Consider the following 12,859-nt stretch of genomic DNA (forward strand, 5'->3'; position numbering starts at 1 on the left):
GTCCAGACATAATATGAATACTTACTGCATGACATAGGTTGGGGGGCGTGATGGGGTGGGGAAGAGGACAGATCTTAAGAAGCCCGTGTTGATAGGGATGGGGAGCCCATCAAAATGTGCCTTCCTAGGACCAGGGGTAAAAAGCACATTTTGATGGCTTACCCATGCCCAGCAAAATATGCAGCCATATACATGGACAAGTACAACACCTCCATCACTTGTTCAAGCTTTCAGTCATGACTCTTGTGATATCATTTCACCAGTTGTCCATTCATCATCATCATCATCATCATCTTTTCCTGACTAGATAGGATCTGAGTATCTAATGTGAAAAACGAGCAGAGGACCCTTTATGGCATGAGAAGAAGGGAACACTTCAGGCATATTTATATAAAAAAAGGCACTCTCAATAACTTTCCTTTTGCAGGGTACCTTTTATATATTTAATTCAAATGTTTCTTTAATTCTAATCAATACCAAATATCTCCTATTGGGCACTATCCACAACACCCCCCTTTTATTTTGGACTTTTGCTACAGAAAACTAAAAAAAAAAAAAAGCACAATCTGCTTTCAGCCCTGCAGACCAGCTACTACACCTATAGATAGAAATTTGTCCCTACTCCAGTCTCCTTCGAGCAAGGTGCAATGGTATTGAGCAGCTGTACGGAAAGCATAAGCTCTCACTGGGAAATACCATTAGTGTAAGAGGCCTTGTGTCTTTGCACTGGTCTCATCCCAAGCACAGGTATAAATCTGGTCCTAAACATCCTGCTGCACTGATTGACAAACATAGCCAACTGGAAGCTAAAAATGACAACCTGCCTCCCCTCTCACTTCCTTCACCAAAACAGTTGTGCCCATATTGCATTTTGAAGAAAGCTCATACCAAGCCATAAGAACTCTTACCTCAACTGTACAGATTAAAATCTGTAGCTGGAGGAAAAATTACATTTAGAGTCATTTAAAGTAATTTAAAGTTAGAGAAAAATTTAGCAAAGTAGCAGGACCAGAAGGAAGGAGAAGCAGCCATTCTGTCCTTCTCTGATCAGTGATATTTTCAAGCTAATCAGGACAAGAGGCCTGCTGCTGTCTCTTATCTCTGGCCAGAACTTTGGTCAGTCATTTTACTGATATGTTTAGTCTCTAAACAGCAACCCAAAACAATAAAAGTGGCAAGTGTTCTGGAATAGCTGATCCCTTCACCATTTATTTTATATTTTTCTTGTCAACTCACTCCATGGGGTCGGGGAAAGGAAAGAATACTTTATTTCAAGGCTAACTCCTACACAGGCTATGATAATCATCTATACTCTGATATTAAAGACGACGTAGGATATTATCATCTCCTCCACCCCTTTGAGGCTGGGTAAAAAGGCTGAACAGCATAAAAAGGACTCAAAGCTCCAGTTCCAGGTGCAAAAGGATTCTGTGCAGCGCAGACACAGTAGAAGACAACTGTATAGCTGCCCTGTGAGGACCCCCTCACAACACTTGACACAGGGGCACATCAGAGGCAGAGACAGCATACAGCACAGCATAGATTCTGGGCAGAATGTGACCCATAAACCAGCCTAGGAAAGCTGCCACAATTTACATGCACCCAGGTTTAAGTTACAGCAGGGGCCTCTCCAGCACCCAAAACAACTGAGGATCAGGAGGGCACAGATGGTTACTTAAAACCACTTAGGACCTCCACCCCCCTTTCTCCTGAGCTGAGAGTTCAAAGTTTCACCTTTAAGAGGTGCAGACGAAATCACACTCACCATTTACTGGCACATTCAGTTGACACAAATACTACAACAAAATAGAGGGCTTTTACACTCATTTTCCATTTATGTTCCTACGCTTGATATTTTTATACTTATTTAGTACTTCAGTTCATTTGCAAATTTGACACCATCAGATCAGGATTAAACAAAGACTGTGAATGACTAGCCCACTATAAAAGCAGTTTCTCCTCCCTTGGTGTTCACACCTCAACTGCTAGAAGAGGGCCTCATCCTCCCTGACTGAACTAACCTCGTTATCTCCAGATTGATTCTGGGCTGCATATTTATACCAGTCTCTGGAAATTTCCCTTACATGTGTCTGACGAAGTGGGTATTCACCCACGAAAGCTTATGTTCCAATACATCTGTTAGTCTATAAGGTGCCACAGGACTCTTTGATGCTTTTTACAGATCCAACCTAACACGGCTACCCCTCTGATGCTATATAAAAAATGTTTTCACAGGTCGAATGGACTTGTAACTAATCTGATCAATAAGGATAGTGCAGAAGGTTTGCAGTTTACATTTAAAATCTCACTTTTTTAATGTAACAGCTGTAATAGTTTAGTGACTAGTAACACTATACTAGTCAACCACTTAAACAAAAAAACCACTTGCCACTACCATAGGTATTCAGAATAATTTACCTTATGTTTGACATTAAAGGTATAGCCTATTCTGTGACATGAACCTCATTAGACTAGATTTACACAGCTGCCTGAATGCATCTCTTACTTTTATGGGCTGGCAAGCCTCCAATTGGAAGATAACATACTGCTCACACTATCCAAAGCATCTTTCAGCTGCAAGTGTTAGGAATATTTCTGTATTGGACAAATAGAAGGCAGACTCATGGTTCTATCTACATGCATGAATACTTGTATTTGGCTTTCAGGGAGAAATGCCTCTGATGTCTCAGTCAGTCTTCCAAAGCAGAGAACCCCTACCTCTAAACTGTTTCCCCCCACCCTTAAAGTATTTGGTTTTTTTAGCATATTCCTGATTCAAGTTGACCAAATTTTGAAAATATATATATATTTTCCCATTCGTGTTCCTTGTTAGGATATATATTTCATTCTTGTTAGACATTAGCCTGTTTTGGGGCTCTGCCTTTATTGTTATTTTGAGACATCCCTTAATCACTCTGCCCTGATGAGAATGCTGCAGAAATATAGTACTCTTTAAAGAAGAGAAAGATGATTAGCTTATCTATAATTAGTTTCTTTGCAGCTATAAGACAAGATAGTTACTCAACTACTGATCACTCTTTCGAGTTTGGAAAGATGTTTTTAAGGATGTTTATCAGTTTCTCTGATTTTATTGTTTGCATCCCCTTGGGTATTTTAAGATGCTCATTTCATGAAAAGTTTATCTTCTCACTGACTTTTGTTAGGAGCTGTTGTTAGCTAGAATTCAGAAACTAGCTGGAATGTTCTAAGCACTGAGTGGACATTGGTGGTATATGTTGTAGTGATCTGCCTCATGCTCAAAGTACAAAACCCAAGAGTGAGAAAGTCCTGTGTGATATCTTCTAAGAAGAAGAAGAAGAAATACAAATAATTATCTAAGTAGGGACACATTCTGCTCACCAAAAAAGCCAACCTGCAATAAAAGAAACATTTACAGAACATCCTTATAGCAAAAGAACTAATTTATAATTAATGGCATCAGCCATACCTTTTATGGAGAAACTATGTTTTTGTGAATGGCAAAGTAAACCACAGCATTCATAAGAGGGCTCATTCCCAATTACATGTTTTACTATACGTGGAGTAGATTTGTAAAATGTGCATTTTTACCAATATTTGGATAAAGTAACTGGGAATGATTTAAACAAAATCAAATAATTTAGGCACACTCAATGCAGTTTAATTAACGGATGGCTTAATTATGTTCAGGATGTTCAGACACATGAGAAGTTAAAAAAAAAGGTGCTATAATACATAGAAAATAGACTATGAATGACAGAGAACATAACACAGTTCAAGTTTCTAACTGTTATGTTTATTCATTTAGGGCTTGCATCATTTTAACGGTGCATGTACACTACTGATTCAAGCTTACCACTTCCACATAAATAAAATGAAAATACCACATTTACGAAGACTCCTTTGCACACACCCCAAAAGACACACTACTTGCAACACTACTGCATTCTCCAAAAGTGAGAGACACTCCACTAATGTTATTTACTTTGTTATTTTAGATAATAAACACCGTTCTTTATTAGATGACAAAGAAGTTAGAACTGATTATGCTAAGTACCTTCACTCACATACTGCTACTCAAGATGTGGGAAATCCTTCATGTACAGTCCAGCCAGCCTTCGTCCGCTCTGTACACTCACTGGCTTCACACAGAATTTCAAATTATGTTCAATGTCTCAGTCCTTATCTTCAAAGTGAACATCTTTCTGGGACATATTAGCAGGAGTGTTGTAAGCAAGACATGAGAAGTAATTCTTCCGCTCTACTCTGCGCTGATTAGACCTCAACTGGAGTACTGTGTCCAGTTCTGGGTGCCACATTTCAGGAAAGATTTGGACAAATTGGAGAAAGTCAGAGAAGAGCAACAAAAATGATTAAAGGTCTAGAAAACATGGGAAGATTGAAAAATATGGGTCTGTTTAGTCTGGAAAAAGAGAAGACTGAAACGAGACATAATAATAGTTTTCAAGTACATAAAAGGCTTGAGTACATAAAAGGCTGTTACAAGGAGGACGGAGAAAAATTGTTCTTCTTAACCACTGGGGATAGGACAAGAAGCAATGGGTTTAAATTGCAGCAAGGAAGGTTTAGGTTGGATATTAGCAAAAACTTCCTGTCAGCGTGGTTAAGCATGGGAATAAATTGCCAAGGGAGGTTGTGGAATCTCCATGATTGGAGATTTTTTAAGAGCAGATTAGACAAACACCTGTCAAGGATGGTCTAGATAATACTTAGGGGACTGGACTAGATGACTTCTCAAGGTCGCTTTCAGTTCTATGATTCTATGACCTGGGAGTAGGCTATCTAAAGCTCCAGGACAAAGATAGTGGTTGATAACTATACTCCTCTGGCACAATGGAATATTCAATAAGAGTAAAATTCATTTGCACAGGAGACAGACCATTCACTGGGGCCAAGGCCTAAGAACTAACCCAAGGCCTAAGATCATCATAAACCTCCTTGCTTTCTGTTCTGGGTGTAAGTTCATTTCTTTGACTTTGCCATCTCCAACATACTACTCCTGGGGGAATTCTGTGCCACAGTGCAACCACAGAATTAATGTCCCCTTCAGATTTTACTCTTTCTCTGCAGAATAACTGATTCATGGGCATCTCCTGGGCAGTGGTCTTGAGCAGGTGCACATCTGGTTCGGGTGCTGTCAGCAGCCAGGAAAAGATATATATCACTGCTTTGAGGGGCAATGCAGGGCATGCATGCGAGACTCTGTCCCTCTTGCAATGCACCCAGAGCCAGGGACGGGCAGGGTTAGGGACATTCCAGCCAATGTATCCCAACTTGCGCACGGCTTGAGCTGCTAGTCCCAGGTGGGCTGGGGATGGGGGGGCGCGGGAGGGAAATGGGACTTCCTCTTCCCCTGCCTAGGCCATTCCTGAGGCTGGGTCAGACCCACCCTCCCCTAGCTACAAGAAGCTCTGCAACCCTCCTGCTTCCTGCCCCCATCGCTCCCCAGCTGCAGTGGGAGGGGGTCACTGTGCAAGGAGCTCCCTCCCACCCCCAGACTCCCTGACCAAGCCCCACGCCCTGCATCTGGACCCCCACCTCCCAACCACCTCCAACTGACCCTCTACTGGACCCTGCCGAGCTCCACTCCACAGAACCTCAACAAGCTTCACCCAGATCCCCACCCCACCAAGCCCCATTTCTCCCAGCACCTGAATCCCTGCTGGGCCCCTGCACCCAGACCCCCCTGCCAAATGCCATCCCTTCACCCTGCTGAGCCCCAACCACCTTCACCTGGGACCTCTGGAATAGTCTCATTCCTCCTGGCAGAGCCGGCTTTAATGAGTGCGAGGCGTGATTTGTACTCACCTGGAAGTGCTGTGGGTCTGTGGCAGCACTTCAGCAGTGGGTCCTTCATTCGCTCTCGGTCTTCCGCGGCACTCAAGGACCCATTGCCGAAAAGCCACTGAAGAAGTGAAGGGCCCGCCACCAAAATGCTGCCAAAGACCCCCCGAGTGCCACTGGGTGAGTAAAAAATTAAAAAGGCGCTGACCCGGGGCCCTCTTAGGTGCCGGCCCGGGACCCGATTCAGGGGAATCGGGCCAATCGGCCTATAGCCGGCCCTACCGCCTGCACCCAGAACTCCCCAATGAGCTCCTGTGCATAAAGTTCCCCCTCTCGAGGCACCTTCATCCTGACTGCCCCACACAGTACACTCTCACTCCATACCTGGATCACCCACACACTTGGATCCTGCTGGGCTGAGCCAGCTTGCTCCACACCTGGATCAGGCAGCATGGCTAGACATGCGTACTTGTTATCGTGGTGTGCCCAGCATAGAGGGGCAGGGCTTCAGGGTGTTTCTAGGGCAGGCCCTGCCCTTACGTTTTGTCCCTAGGAGAGGGGGTTTGGAGTGTGATCTCCCACTTCTGTGCAACCAGTGGCCTGTGTTCCCCACTGCCATGCTGGAGCATCCACTCCCATTGCGCTTCTAATCTATTGTCTGGAACAGTTTCAATTCTGGTACACTGACTGTACAGTGACGTTCTGAGTACTACTTAGCTATGCTATTCACTAAGGCCCCAATCTGGCAAATCATTAGTTTCAATGGGGATATTCAGAGGCTGAACTTCATGCACATATTTAAGTGGTGTGCCAGATCATGGCATAATTTCACTCCTAAGGATGTGCTGCCCTTTAGAGTATGTCTACATAGCAAAGAAAAACCCGCGGCTGGCCAACACCAGCCAACTTGGGCTTGGGCGGCAGGGCTGTTTCATCGCTGTGGACCAGGGCTGGAGCCCAGACTCTAGTACCATTCAGGGTGGAAGGGTCCCAGAGCTCCAGCTCTACTCTGAGCCTGGAAGTCTGCATAGCAATGAAACAGCCCCACAGTCTGAGCCCCATGTGACTGAGTTGTCTGGCATGGGCCAGCCATGGGTGTTTCTTTGCTGTGTAGATATACCCTGAAAGTCTTCTGTGCTTGACATACATGGAAATAATACCATTGCCATCTACTACATGGAGCCATATAGCGGTACTAATATACCTAGTAAGGAATCTATTTGCCCAAAACCATTTCCTGATTCTTTTTTGTTGTCTGTATTGTTACATACTTGCTGACATATTCTGAAATAAATTACCAAAATAATTGAAAATGGAGTGATTATATAGTGTTATTTTGACAAATAAAATATACAGAATTTTAAAAATTCTGCACACAGTATTTTAGGCCCAGAATTCCATCAGGAGTAACATACTCCTAGAAACATGTATATTCATATTAAAAAAGAAAAAAAAAGACATTACCAAAATAAGACACTCCATTGCACATACTTCTCCCTCTTGGGAGAGGATGAGAAATAAACATGTGACAGATGCCTAGTCAGATTATTTAATGCACTACTGGAAGGTACTAGATACTGTAGTACAGCACGGCAGACTCCCGTGCTCACATACAGCCCACTGATGTTAAAACTAATCAGTGTGTATGGACTTTTATATCCGCTTGGAGTTCTCTGCACCCAGAGTGTCTGATCAAGCACACCCACTGAAGTCAGTTGGGCTCCACATGGCGTAAGGGACAACATGCAGGTGTAAGTGCACGCCCGGGCAGATTAGTTTGCAGAACTGGGGCTTAAGCTTGATCAATATAATTGTCAGAAGAACGTCAGGTAGGATTTCTCACTGAGCTAAGCATAAATGAGGAATCAAAGAGTACTTCTAGACTATGGGTTGAATTGTGGACCTCTTTTATGTCTTCTATGTAGCAGTTGTTTGCAATTCCCTTATTGAGGTGTTTCATTTATCTATGGGAACTGGACAGAGGAAACTGTTGAATCATTTGCCTGACTGCCTGCACAGAGTACTGAAGTTATTTTCTTCGAGCTAGAATTGGCACCGACACCTTTCCAAGTAACTGTTTCCTGTCAAACTAGGTTTATTTTTCTTGTCTGAAATTCCACTCCTCCCTTCCCTGCCACACGTAGAATAAGTTGAATGCTGAAGGTGGTGTTTGGCCCACATGCCTTCCATATGTTGTATACCTTGTCATTTTCAGGTGGAGTTGATGTGGAGATATATTTCCTGTCATGGAGAACTTACATGCACATTTTACAACACAGTAACTCACAAGGGCTCCCTCAGGGGAACCTTATATAAGCAGCTTATTACTTTCTTGGTTTTTCTATCTATAACAATCAGTTCTGGATGCATTTAAAAAAAAAAAACAACACTATCTTATTATCCAAAATTAAAGTTTGGGTAGTTCAACTCTCTAAGCTTCAGGAAAAATGCTGTATTCTTTAAACAATTTCTCATCTGATGTACTGTGTAACAGTGATTTCAATGCTTGCAGTTCTAAATGCTGAGAAAAAGAGTCTAAAACTATGCACTTCCAGACATCTCCATTGAAACAAAAGGATACATTCAAGACATTAGCATTAGTAAGTGTTAACTTTAAAAGAAAATAGGTACTCTAGAGTGCTTGTCCTCCTTGACAGAGAGGATACTGAATTACTTATTACAGCAGACAGAATACTGGCATCCATTACATAGAAATCTAAGAATACAGATGAAGAGAAGATAGTGTAGGGGACAGAATGGTTATTTACCCAACAGTAACTCTGGTTCTTTGTGATGTAGTCAGTATGGATCCCACGGTAAGTGAATGGCAAGCAGTACCCTCCCTTGGTAGTGGGAGTGAGGAGTTTCACCTTTATCAAATAGTGATTGAAGTACTAACCTGAACTTGGCATCTAACTTGCCTACTATGTGAAGGGCATAATATTTAACACAAGTCAGTGGGTTGTGCCACATTGTAGCCTTGAAATCTCAGACTGGCACAGTCCTGAGACAGGCAGAAAATGCTGCCTCTGAACATCAAGGCACACTTCCATCAAGGCAGAGAGAGATGGTCACCAGCCATCTGATACCAGGTGGAAATGCACTCTCTGATCACTAAGATTATCTGAGACAAGATGGCTTGGCCTTTTCATGGGCGGGATATATCTATGAAGAAGAGTGGAAGACAGCTTGAAAGGCTTAGAATTATAACATGCCCAGCGTATGTAGCTCTGCTCTGGGTGTTAAGTGCAGGCTTCAGGAAAAAGCAGGGCAAGGTAACATATTGGTTGCAATGGAATTCCAACACTACCTTCGAGATGAACTTGGGGTTTGGTCCCAATGCTACCTTGTCTTTAAGGAAGGATGTGTAACAGTCTGTCCAGAGCTTGGAGCTCACTGACTCTCCATGCTGAAATGACAGCAAACAGAAAGACCGTCTTGATGGTCAAGTGGTATACCAAGCAAACAGACAGTGGCTCAAAACAAAGACTCTGAGTTTTCAGACCATATTGAGGTCCTACATGGTCTCTAACCAGTAAGTACGAATTAAGTAGGCTCTTGAATTTTTATAACATGGGATGTAAGAACACAGTACGACTGTACCAGCGTGTGACACACCAATACTGCTGCAAGATGAACCTTGAGAGAGTTAAATGATAGTCCAGTATGTTTCAGGCACAGCATGTAGTTGAGGATCTTTGGTATCAGGGTCTCTACTGTGGCCAGATTGTATTGGGCTACCTACTTAAAAAAAAAAAAAAAAATTTTTTGAGACTAAGTTTTCTGAATGGAAGGTTTTTCTGCTTTGTAAGAGAATTTCCTGAAAGTGTAAGGAGCAGTCTCTGTCAGTAGCATTCAACCAACTTCCATGCCATCAGATGTAATGACTGTGGTTCTAGGTGTAGCACGTGACCTTGGTTCTGAGCTATTATATGCGGGCATGTTGAGAGGTGCACAAGAGGCCACCTGCAATACACATGACAGCCAAAACTATACCAACCAGTAAGGGACTATCAGGATTATTGTAACCTTGCCCAGTTTGATCTTGGATTTTACCTTGGGGATGAGAGCTGGCAGTCGCATATAGGAGTCCTGGAGACCACAGAAGGAGAAAGGCTTCTGGCAATTGGCCTTGGCTCACACTCTTTCTGGAAAAGAATTTCAGGCATTTAATGTTGCTCTCTGTGGTTTATTTATTTGGCACATGCAATCCAATCAAGCCAAGCCACAGTGATCTTATTGATATTCAAGGCATGAAGACCTCCAGGAATTTGAGTAATTTTGTAGTCCTCAACAAGGTGTGGCATGGTTTGTGGGTGCCCATGTTGACATAATGGACTGTCTATAAAACGTCCCCAAAATTCCACTGCAGCACACATTCCACGTCCGGTACGAAACCAGTTCAGAAGGCTCCATTGCATTCACGGTAAAACAAACCCGGGTTGACTTTGAGTGGGGTCCGAGACAAGATAATTTGTCACTTTCTCTGCAGACCATGAAGTTTGCCACACATTCTCTACTGTAAATCCCTCACTCAGTAAATTTATCCACAATGGGCAATGTGAGGGCAGACAACCATCAGGTAGATAAAACAAATCTTTAATTAATGGTAGGTGTGGGCAATTTTGTCACGAGCTTTGCTACGCTTTCCTTTCTGTAAAAGCAGCAAAGAATCCTGTGGCACCTTATAGACTAACAGACGTTTTGAAGCATGAGCTTTTGTGGGTGAATACCCACTTCCTCAGATGCATGTAGTGGAAATTTCAAGGGGCAGGTATATATATGCTAGCAAGCAAGCTAGAGATAACGAGGTCAGTTCAATCAAGGAGGATGAGGCCCTGTTCTAGCAGTTGAGGTGTGAAAACCAAGAGAGGAGAAACTGGTTCTGTAGTCGGCAAGCCATTCACAGTCTTTGTTCAATCCTGAGCTGATAGTGTCAAATTTGCAGATGAACTGAAACTCAGCAGTTTCTCTTTGAAGTCTGGTCCTGAAGTTTTTTTGCTGCAGGATGGCCACCTTAAGGTCTGCTATAGTGTGGCCAGGGAGGTTGAAGTGCTCTCCTACAGGTTTTTGTATATTGCCATTCCTAATGTCTGATTTGTGTCCATTTATCCTTTTCCGTAGAGACTGTCCAGTTTGGCCGATGTACATAGCAGAGGGGCATTGCTGGCATATGATGGCATATATTACATTGGTGGATGTACAGGTGAAAGAACCAGTGATGGTGTGGCTGATCTGGTTAGGTCCTGTGATGGTGTCGCTGGTGTAGATATGTGGGCAGAGTTGACATCGAAGTTTGTTGCATGGATTGGTTCCTGAGCTAGAGTTATTATGGTGCGGTGTGCAGTTACTGGTGAGAATATGTTTCAGGTTGGCAGGTTGTCTGTGGGCAAGGACTGGCCTGCCACCCAAGGCCTGTGAAAGTGTGGGATCATTGTCCAGGATGGGTTGTAGATCCTTGATGATGCGTTGGAGAGGTTTTAGCTGGGGGCTGTATGTGATGGCCAGTGGAGTCCTGTTAGTTTCTTTCTTGGGTTTGTCTTGCAGTAGGAGGCTTCTGGGTACACGTCTGGCTCTGTTGATCTGTTTCCTTATTTCCTCATGCAGGTATTGTAGTTTTGAGAATCCTTGGTGGAACGCTTTCCTTTCTGCGAACACTGGGCAGAGTAATTTAGCAGAGAATCTGTAACCATGGTAGAGGAGTAGATTTAAGTGTGCCTAAAATAATACGCATGATGGAATTAAGTTGTATGTCGATCATCTTTGTGTGAAACAAGTGATCCCATCCTGGAATACAATACTCCACCTCTGAATAACACAGTGCCAAGGCTGAAGTTTGTAGCGTTTGGGTGTTGGCACCCCATGTCATTCTGGCCAGTTTTCCAAGGAAGTTAATGTGTGCTTTGACCTTAGTTGCCGTCTTTCTAACACAGGCATGATATCTGAGAGTTCTATCCAATGTGATGCCCAGATATACTGGGTGTGAATCATGCTTTATTTGCTGACCATTAAGAACTATATTCAGCTCTCTTAAGTGGATGTAAGTGGAAAACACTTAACACAGTCTAACTTCCACTTGGTACCAGGCACCACCGATGACAATAATCGGACATAGCTACCCGATCTGCATTCAGGACACTCTCAAGTATGTCAAAGGAGTGTGACTGACTGCTGATGCATATGTCCTCTACATAAACAAACTTGCAAGACCTGGTATATGATAGGTTATTTGAATATAAGTTCAATAATGTTGGAGATAATGATCCTTGCGGGAGGTTGTTCTTCTGGTGCCTCCAAGCACTTCTTGTATCACCAATGTGCACAAAGAAATGGCAATTTCTCAAAAACAGAGCCATTGCACATACTAACCAACTTGGCATAATTCTAGACAATTTCATTCCTGCCAGAATACTAATAAGGTCCCACTTGGCAGCAGACAATCCTTCAACATTCAGCTGGAGGACCTTAAGTGATAGATCTATTACTAGAAAAATCACCATCTGGAACTTGTTTGACCAGTTGGCCAAGATTTGTGGTAATCCTCAAATTAGAAATGCTAGATGGATCATCTGGTATTTTTAGACCACAGACAAGCTGAAACTAGGTATATTTACAAGGGACATGTTGTGAATGTCAGTCCACTGTCCCCCTCTTCCATGGTGAAGAGGTTTCTATTATGGGAGCCCCCACTGATAAAATATTGGCCTTATCACAGACTTCCTCAGTGACAATTTATGGCTGATGACCATACATCATTGCTGACCCTTGGGAGGTATAGAAACAACAGGGTTATCCCATGTTGATGACATCACATTCAAAGCTTGATGGCTTCTTGGTAGAAAGGTGACAACCAAGTGCCTCTTGGCTTGTTCATATAATGCATTTTGGACGTGTCTGTCAGGATTTGCACTGTAGAGTTCTGCAGAACAGGAAGGAAATGCTACAGAGGACAGTATGATGGCTCTCAGCTCCAGAAGACTCACTGGCAGTTCTAGGTCATCCTGACAGCATGTTCCTTGCATCTGCATATGGTTCAGGTATGCATCCCAGCCTGTCCCTGAGGAGACTGTGATAA

At 43.1% G+C, this 12,859-nt stretch overlaps 1 protein-coding gene across 8 annotated transcripts in view; it reads right to left on the reverse strand.

The window, feature by feature from the left end:
- The window catches only part of PCMTD1 (protein-L-isoaspartate (D-aspartate) O-methyltransferase domain containing 1), an 85,769-nt gene that overhangs the window by 47,299 nt on the left and 25,611 nt on the right, over positions 1-12,859 (reverse strand). Inside the window, exons 1-3 of one of the 8 annotated variants that reach the window (XM_050942034.1) lie at positions 9,841-9,926; positions 9,095-9,193; positions 4,037-4,285 (exon numbers count right to left, since the gene is read on the reverse strand). The exons of the other annotated variants lie outside the window; for them this stretch is intronic. The gene's annotated coding sequence lies outside the window, so the exon portion shown is untranslated. Of the gene's footprint in view, positions 1-4,036; positions 4,286-9,094; positions 9,194-9,840; positions 9,927-12,859 lie in introns of those variants that run through there. 8 annotated transcript variants of the gene reach the window in all.

The sequence above is a fragment of the Gopherus flavomarginatus genome, chromosome 2 (assembly GCF_025201925.1).
Source record: "Gopherus flavomarginatus isolate rGopFla2 chromosome 2, rGopFla2.mat.asm, whole genome shotgun sequence".
Classification (NCBI taxonomy): domain Eukaryota; kingdom Metazoa; phylum Chordata; order Testudines; family Testudinidae; genus Gopherus; species Gopherus flavomarginatus.